Genomic DNA, 10,103 nt, shown 5'->3' on the forward strand with positions numbered 1-10,103 from the left:
CTACCAGAAAACTAATAGAGCTAATCAATGAATTTGGTAAAGTAGCAGGATACAAAATTAATGCACAGAAATCTCTGCATTCCTATACACTAATGATGAAAAATCTAAAAATGAAATCAAGAAAACACTCCCATTTACCACTGCAACAAAAAGAATAAAATATCTAGGAATAAACCTACCTAAGGAGACAAAAGACCTGTAGCAGAAAATTATAAGCCACTGATGAAAGAAATTAAAGATGATACAAATAGATGGAGAGATATACCATGTTCTTAGATTGGAAGAATCAACATTATGAAAATGACTCTACTACCCAAAGCAATCTACAGATTCAATGCAATCCCTATCAAACTACCACTAGCATTTTTCACAGAATTAGAACAAAAAATTTCACAATTTGTATGGAAACACCAAAGACCCCGAATAGCCAAAGCAATCTTGAGAACGAAAAACAGAGCTGAGGAATCAGGCTCCCTGACTTCAGGCTATACTATAAAGCTACAGTAATCAAGACAGTATGGTGCTGGCACAAAAACAGAAATATAGATCAATGGAACAGGATAGAAAGCCCATAAATAAACCCACGCACATATGGTCACCTTATCTTTGACAAAGGAGGCAGGAATGTACAGTGGAGAAAGGACAGCCTCTTCAATAAGTGGTGCTGGGAAAACTGGACAGGTACATGTAAAAGTATGAGATTAGAACACTCCCTAACACCATACACAAAAATAAGCTCAAAATGGACTAAACACCTAAATGTAAGGCCAGAAACTATCAAACTCTTAGAGGAAAACATAGGCAAAACACTCTATGACATAAATCACAGCAAGATCCTTTTTGACCCACCCCCCAGAGAAATGGAAATAAAAACAAAAATAAACAAATGGGACCTAATGAAACTTCAAAGCTTTTGCACAGCAATGGAAACCATAAACAAGACCAAAAGACAACCCTCAGAATGGGAGAAAATATTTGCAAATGAAGCAACTGACAAAGGATTAATCTCCAAAATTTACAAGCAGCTCATGCAGCTCAATATCAAAAAAACAAACAACCCAATCCAAAAATGGGCAGAAGACCTAAATAGACATTTCTCCAAAGAAGATATACAGATTGCCAACAAACACATGAAAGAATGCTCAACATCATTAATCATTAGAGAAATGCAAATCAAAACTACAATGAGATATCATCTCACACCAGTCAGAACTGCCATCATCAGAAAATCTAGAAACAATAAATGCTGGAGAGGGTGTGGAGAAAAGGGAACACTCTTGCACTGCTGGTGGGAATGTGAATTGGTACAGCCACTATGGAGAACAGTATGGAGATTCCTTAAAAAACTACAAATAGAACTACCATATGACCCAGCAATCCCACTACTGGGCATATACCCTGAGAAAACCATAATTCAAAAAGAGTCATGTACCAAAATGTTCATTGCAGCTCTATTTACAATAGCCAGGATATGGAAGCAACCTAAGTGTCTATCATCGGATGAATGGATAAAGAAGATGTGGCACATATATACAATGGAATATTACTCAGCCATACAAAGAAACGAAATTGAGTTTTTTGTAGTGAGGTGGATGGACTTAGAGTCTGTCATACAGAGTGAAGTAACTCAGAAAGAGAAAGACAAATACCGTATGCTAACACATATATATGGAATCTAAGAAAAAAAAATGTCATGAAGAACCTAGGGGTAAGATGGGAATAAAGACACAGACCTACTAGAGAATGAACTTGAGGATATCGGGAGGGGCAAGGGTAAGCTGTGACAAAGTGAGAGAGTGGCATGGACATATATACACTACCAAACGTAAAATAGATAGCTCATGGGAAGTAGCCGCATAGCACAGGGAGATCAGCTCGGTGGTTTGTGACCACCTAGAGGGGTGGGATAGGGAGGGTGGGAGGGAGAGAGACGCAAGAAGGAGAGATATGGGAACATATGTATATGTATAACTGATTCACTTTGTTATAAAGCAGAAACTAACACACCATTGTAAAGCAATTATACTCCAATAAAGATGTTAAAAAAAAAAGTTGATTTTATTTTGAAAAGCTAACATGAAATCACCAAAGAGATTACTTCTAAAGCAGTTCTTTCAGATAGAGCCTTAAAACTAAATGTCCAAATCATTTATTTTTATTTCCTCTCACTTACAACTAATAGGGAATACAGTTCTCAATTTCTTCTAAGGCTGTCACAAAATAAAAGATTATTTTGAAAAAATTTTGATCTCATCTAAATGTCCAACTAAGACCATGCACGGAAACTTTATGAAAACAACTCTCTCTAAGAAGCACCTTCCTTGTTCCTGTCTCAATTAATCTATTAATATTTAAAGTTACTTTTAGGTAAGTTGTTTTGTTTCGTTGAGTTTAGTTCTTAAAATGTGCAAAGGACCAGGGACTTCCCTGGTGGTCCGGTGGTAAAGAATCCACGTTCGAATGCAGGGGACGCAGGTTTGATCCCTGGTCGGGGAACTAAGATCCCACATGCTGCATGGCAACTAAACCCAGGCTCCACAACTACTGAGCTCATGTGCCTCAACTAGAGGGCCCACGTGCTCTGGGGCCTGCGCGCCACAACCAGAAAAAAGAAAACTCACACACCACAACTAGAGAGAAGCCCCAACGCCACAACAAAAAGATCCCGCATGGCTAAACAAAGATTCCGCATGCCACAACTAAAACCCGATGCAACCATAAAAATAAATAAGTAAATAAATAAATACATAATATTAAAAGAAAAAAGTGTGCAAAAGACCAAATGATTCATTAGAGTCTGCCTACAGATGTTTCATGAAATTACATCATCTAAAACAAAATAATTCTAAGACCCAATTTAACAAACAGAAACTTTGTGTTTTGTATTTAGAAGACATTTAATGGCATTTTTGTCTTTCTTTCTCAAATTTTTCCAAAGCCTCTTATTCTACGAATTAATTTCCTCTCTCCAATCAGAAATCCATCTTTACAGATACCTCTCTCCAATCAGAAGTCCATCTTTACAGATAAAGTATAAAACTTAGGATCTAGATTTGTCTAAAATGGTAATTTATGATTTTAAAAACCCTAGATTCAGTTTAAACAGCAGCAACTGTAATCACATCCCACTTTTAACACTGCTTTACTGATTTGATCCTATTTAAGCTTTTCAAGAACCAACATAGTGACAACTTGTTCATTCAGAGGAAATCAAGAAAAGATTATATTCAAATGAATATAAACTCATGTCATGTTCATTGAAATGCTCTCGAAGCTTTGGATGTCTTCTGAAACGTAACATATTTTGTGGTCACAAAGATACACTTCTCTCAGTGGCTTCTCATTTTAGGAACTGGTTTGTTCATTTCTACAATGCCTTTGCACCCTCTTATGGTCATTTTAGGATTTGCTTTATTGGGAGCAATTTATTCAAGGCTATTCAATAGTTTCTTTATCTTGTAAATTTGAATTTTTATTAGAATAATGACATTTACACACTTTCCACCTTTAAATCTGTAATTTCGTAATCCCAAATATTAATTGAAGCTCACACTTCCTCACATTGTTGAGAAAACAGAAGTATACAGAGTTGAGGTTACTAGGATAATAATTAGAAACACTCCATACTTTCCAATTATGTCTGACATATTAACAAGCTAATAAGAATTTAAGATTCTGCCTCCTAGGCACAAAGCAATTCAATAGTAATGCCATCATTAGGTATCACAGTTCTTATTTTCTGATATTGACATGATGAAATCAACTTAGAATCTGTTTGGGCCTGTTTATATAAAGCATGGATATGACTTCTAACTTAGTACAATGTCCTAAAAATAACAGCATAAATGTGGCTGTCCTTCATTAAGAAGTTGCAATAGCAAGATAAACACACGTAACACACACATAAACACACACAACACACACATGCACGCACGCACATACACTTTACACTTTATAACTCATTTGGCTCGTGTTGTATTGGAAACATTAAATTCCTTTAACCTAGAGATCTTAAAAAAAAACCTAAGGATCAAATGTTACCATTCTATTATATTTAATTTGATAACCACAATAAAAACAAAGACCACTTGTCCCTTTCCTGACCTAAAATCTCCTTTCTGTTATAGTTTCATGTGTAGAAAACATTTAGGAAAAATGTGTAAAGCTTTAATGGCAAGCTTTATTTCTGAATTCATGCTGCTGCCAATGATAAGGATACCTGCTTTGTGATTAAAAAAAAAAGAAACAACTGTTCAAACTGTACATATGGCAGAGGAACTACTCTTTAAAGTGTTTATGAGAATAACTGTTGCATTACCATATTTTTTTTTTCTTTCCAGGGCAACAGCTACACATTTTAAGATACTTTCAACTTGAAGTATAACTTGAGTACTATAGGCTTTAAATTCCTAACTTATTTAATACCTTCATTTTTTTGTCAGAAAAATACATCAGAACCTATACATGTATCTATAAATCAATAATTTTGGTTTCAAAATACAACTACTGTTATTAAGGGCACAGACGAGTACTAATCCAAAGTGCAAGAAATCCCATAACTGAATAACAGTTGAGGGGACAGAAAATACAATTTCACCAAGCTAAAGTCAAATATCATATAGGATGATGCTCCAAATATTTAAAGCTTCTATCAATTCCCAAATTACAAATGAAGTTTAAAAATAAAATTTTGGGTGGTCCATCTGAAAAATGCACTTATCTCTCACAGTAAATAATAGCACTTACAAAGATCACCAATGCCTGCAAGATATCAATCTGTAGGTTTCCTATGTAATTCAATCACTGTATCAGATGTGCTGACAGCAAATATATACTTCAGAACATTAAAGTTATTGCCAGTTGTAAAAATACCCTTTATCTACAAATATACTTTCAAAGAATCTAAAAACCCACATCATCTCTCTGACAAAGAAACCATGTATGTTGTCTAAAATACACTGTCCATATTTCATAAATACTGCAAAATATGAAATTGCCAAGTGAACACTACCAATACCTCCTCTTGTATGCACTCTTTCACAATCACAGTCATTGACAACTGGAATCTACTTTACAGGTATGTCTACCTTTTTTAAAACACAATATGCTTTGTTGGACTTCCCTAGTGGTGCAGTGGTTAAGAATCCGCCTGCCAGAAGACCTAAATAGACATTTCTCCAAAGAAGATATACAGAATGCCAACAAACACATGAAAGAATGCTCAACATCATTAATCATTAGAGAAATGCAAATCAAAACTACAATGAGATATCATCTCACACCAGTCAGAATGGCCATCATCAAAAAATCAAGAAACAATAAATGCTGGAGAGGGTGTGGAGAAAAGGGGACACTCTTGCACTGCTGGTGGGAATGTGAATTGGTTCAGCCACTGTGGAGAACAGTATGGAGGTTCCTTAAAAAACTACAAATAGAATTACCATATGACCCAGCAATCCCACTACTTGGCATATACCCTGAGAAAACCAAAATTCAAAGAGAGTCATGTACCAAAATGTTCATTGCAGCTCTATTTACAATAGCCAGGACATGGAAACAACCTAAGCGCCCATCATCGGATGAATGGATAAAGAAGATGTGGCACATATACACAATGGAATATTACTCAGCCTTAAAAAGAAATGAAATTGAGCTATTTGTAATGAGATGGATAGACCTAGAATCTGTCATACAGAGTGAAGTAAGTCAGAAAGAAAAAGACAAATACCGTATGCTAACACATATATATGGAATTTAAGGGAAAAAAATGTCATGAAGAACCTAGGGGTAAGATAGGAATAAAGAGGCAGACCTACTGGAGAACGGACTTAAGGATATGGGGAGGGGGAAGGGTGAGTTTTGACAGGGCGAGAGAGAGTCATGGACATATACACACTAACAAACGTAGTAAGGTAGATAGCTGGGGGGAAGCAGCCGCAAGGCACAGGGATATTAGCTCGGTGCTTTGTGACAGCCTGGAAGGGTGGGATGGGGAGAGTGGGAGGGAGGGAGACGCAAGAGGGAAGACATATGGGAACATATGTATATGTATAGCTGATTCACTTTGTTGTAAAGCAGAAACTAACACACCATTGTAAAGCAATTATACCCCAATAAAGATGTTTAAAAAAAAAAAAAAAAAAAGAATCCGCCTGCCAGTGCAGGGGACAGGGATTCGAGCCCTGCTCCGGGAAGATCCCACATGCCGCGGAGCAACTAAGCCCGTGTGCCACAACTACTGAGCCTGAGTGCCACAACTACTGAAGCCCGCACACCTAGAGTCCGGGCTCCGCAACAAGAAGCCACTGCAATGAGAAACCCATACACTGCAATGAAGAGTAGCCCCCGCTTGCCGCAACAAGAGAAAGCCCGTACGCAGCAATGAAGACCCAACGCAGCCAAAAATAAATATATTATTTTAAAATTTTTTAAATAAAAAAATTAAAAAACAATATACTTTGTTAATGGGTATTGCAAATACTTGTGTTCAAATGTATCCTGTCCTACAAAAGTCTGATAATTTAATTTGTATATTCAAAGATATAAAACAATTAAGTCCACTAGCATCAACAACCATTTAGGAAACCAATAATAAGTGTTGTTTGAAAGCAGAGTAACCCAGATGTCCTAAACTACTTAACATAAAATTTCAGGCCCTTCAAAATCAGCCACAGAACACTACTCTTCTTCAGCCTTATACCTTTTCACATTTCAGTGATTACACATTTAGCTCCCTTTATCAGAAATAATTCCCTCTCTTAAAATTCTAATTCGAAAAGATACACACACCCTAATGTTCACAGCAGCAATATTTACAACAGCCAAGACATGAAAGCAACCTAAATGTGCATCAACAGATGAATGAATAAAGAAGATGTGGTACATATATACAATAGAATATATCAGCCACAAAAAAGAATGAAACAATGCCACTTACAGCAACATGGATGGACCTAGAGATTAGCACACCAAGTGAAGTTAAGTCAGAGAGAGAATGACAAATATCATATGGTATCGCTTATATGTGGAATCTAAAATATGATACTAATGAACTTATTTACAAAACAGAAATAGATGCACAGACATAGAAAACAAACTTATGGTTACCAAAGGGGAAAAGGAGGGGAGGGATAAATTAGGAGTTTGGAATTCGCAGATAAAAACTATATACAAAATAGATAAACAACAAGGTCCTACTGTATAGCACAGGGAACTATATTCAATATCTTGTAATAACCTATAATAGAAAAGAATATGAAAAAGAATATACATATGTAACTGAATCACTTCACTGTACTATACTTCAATAAAATAAATAAATAAGAAATAATTCCCTCTCTTACTGTAGAACATCATTATACACTGGGATTTATCATATGGTAGTATAAAATATTTGTTTGAATGGCTCTCTCTCCCAGCTGACCACCATATGAATTCCTTGAAGGCAGGAACTGACTTGATTCATTTTTTTTCTTTTTTTTTTGGCCACACCTTGCAGCCTGTGGGATCCTAGTTCCCCAGCCAGGAACTGAACCCAGGCCCTCGGCAGGGAAAGCACGGAGTGCCAACTGCTGGACCACCAGGGAATTCCCTTGATTCATTTTTACATGCCCAGTACCTGAAAAATAGTAGGTGCTGAAGCAACATGATGCTTTTGGAGTCCAAAACATCATTATGGAAAACTGTGTTTTAATCCTAGGCTCAGTCACTTAATTTTGCAGTTTCCTTATATGTAAATGAGGGATAAACACCTTGCAGGATTGTTGAGAAACTAAAAGATACCCATAAAGTGACTAACCCAGTGCCTGGCACATAGAAGGCACTGTAATATGTGTTCAGTAAATGTTAGCTGAATTGATCTTTCCCTACAGCTCTTTCCACTTATATATTTACTCAAAATGTTTCCAGACTTCTCCAAATTTAAACCACTACCTTGCTCCTTTTTACTCTTTCCTATATACCAGAATTTAAATATAACCACAGCTATAAAAATAAAGGATTTTACAGAGTATTCAGGCAATTAATGCATTTGAGGGCAGTAAGTTCAATTTTTTTTCCGGAAATAAAGTATCCTAAGGAATGGGAACTAAAGTACAGGGCATTCAGCTTTATTGTCTCTTCTATTTCTCACCAAAAGAGAAAAACAAAAAAGTTTCAATATTTATAAGACTAAGAAGGGATGAGCATAATTCTGCCTTAACATACATTTCTGTGTGCCGCGAGGCTGGTCGGGCGTCGAGGCTGGGCGAGCGCGCAGTTGGCGCCGGGGCTCGCCGCCCCCGCCTCGCCGCACCTCCGGCTTGCTGCCGCGCAGGGGCCTGCGCCGCCCCTGTCTCCCCTTCCAGGCCAGGGTGCAACCCCAGGACGCGTCCGTCCCCGCCGCCGCTGGCTCCGGTCCCCCACTCCATGGCCGCCTCGGCGCCGCCCCCACCAGACAAGCTGGAGGGAGGTGGCGGCCCCGCACTGCCCCCTGCACCACCCAGCACGACGGAGTTTGCGTCACCCCCGACTCCCATGGTGGATCACCTGGTTGCATCCGACCCTTCTGAGGATGACTTCGGAGCCCCTAAGGTGGGGGGCGCAGCCCCTCCATTCCTGGACAGTCCTGTCCCCTTTGGGGGCTTCCGTGTACAGGGGTGCATGGCAGGCCAGATACCCCCAGGCTGTGACACTGGGGGTAGAGGAGGCCCCCAGCTTCTTCCTCAACAGAGCCCCCTTTCCCTCCCAACCCCATGGGCCCTGCTTTCAACATGCCCCCCCCCAGGGCCCTGGCTACCCTCCCCCAGGCAACATGAACTTTCCCAGCCAACCCTTCAACCAGCCTCTGGGTCAAAACTTCAGCCCGCCTGGTGGGCAGATGATGCCAGGCCCCGTGGGGGGATGTCGCTGCACAATCTCACCCACCATGGGACAGCCTCCAGAGGGGAGCTGGGCCCCCCTTCACCCCCCCAACGCTTTGCCTAGCTAGGGGCACCTTTTGGCCCTTCTCCTCTCCAGAGACCTGGTACTGGTCAGGTACTCCCCAGCTTGCGCCCCCAACACAGGTCCCTTCCCTGGTCCTGACCCTGGCTTTCCTGGCCCTGGTGGTGAGGATGGGGGTAAGCCCTTAAATGCACCTGCTCCCACTGCTTTTCGCCAGGAGCCCCACTCAGGCTCCCTAGCTGCCGCTGTTAATGGAAATCAGCCCCGTTTTCCCCCAAACAGCAGTGGGCGGGGTTGGGGCACCCCGGATGCCAATAGCCTGCCACCCCCTGGCAAGACAAGTGCGAGCTCAGGGCCCCAGCCTCCCCCAGGCCTGGTGTATCCATGTGGTGCCTGTCGGAGTGAGGTGAACGACGACCAAGATGCCATTCTGTGTGAGGCTTCCTGCCAGAAGTGGTTCCACCGCGACTGCACTGGCATGACTGAGAGCGCCTATGGGTTGCTGACCACTGAGGCCTCTGCTGTCTGGGCCTGCGATCTCTGCCTCAAGACCAAGGAGATCCAGTCTGTCTACATCCGCAAAGGCATGGGGCAGCTGGTGGCTGCTAACGATGGGTGATGCTGGCGAGGTACCCAGGAAGTGCATACGTTCCTCCCTGCTCTTCCAGGGTGGTTGTTTTCTGTCTGGCTCTTGGTCCTTGTTTCCACTGGCTTCCCATCCCCATGGGACAGAAACACAATGGCTCCTGGGGGCAGAAAAGGAACTGAGACGGGCAGGCAGAAGAGCCTGGATTGCTCACTTTTCTGCAAACTTACGTGTTGAGATCTACAGAGGTCCAGGAAACCAAAGCCCTGCCAAGCAGAGCCATTTTTGGTGGCTGTCTCTGGAGACCTAGGGGTGCGACTGCAAGAGAAAAGAGGAAGACCTGAAGGGCAGGGGTGCCCCTCTACAGATGATGGATGCCCCCAACACCTGTGCCTAACACTCCTATCTAGCCCCCCAGCCCCAGCCTTAGTTTTTGGAGTCTAGTATTAAAGGTTTCTGGCCAGAGGAGTTGGGGGTCTCTTCCCATCTCTGCAGTAGCCCTTTCATGGGTGCTGGGAAACAGCTTTAGGGAATAAATGGAGATTTTCCCCTTTTCTTACCTTCCCCTTGCTTCCTCCAAGACCTACCCAACTCC

General features: G+C 40.9%; 1 pseudogene; it reads left to right on the plus strand.

Annotated features, from left to right (window-relative positions):
• Positions 1-8,406: 8,406 nt before the first annotated feature.
• Positions 8,407-9,541, plus strand: LOC116750438 (annotated as a pseudogene).
• Positions 9,542-10,103: the final 562 nt, after the last annotated feature.

The sequence above is a fragment of the Phocoena sinus genome, chromosome 3 (assembly GCF_008692025.1).
Source record: "Phocoena sinus isolate mPhoSin1 chromosome 3, mPhoSin1.pri, whole genome shotgun sequence".
Classification (NCBI taxonomy): Eukaryota; Metazoa; Chordata; class Mammalia; order Artiodactyla; family Phocoenidae; genus Phocoena; species Phocoena sinus.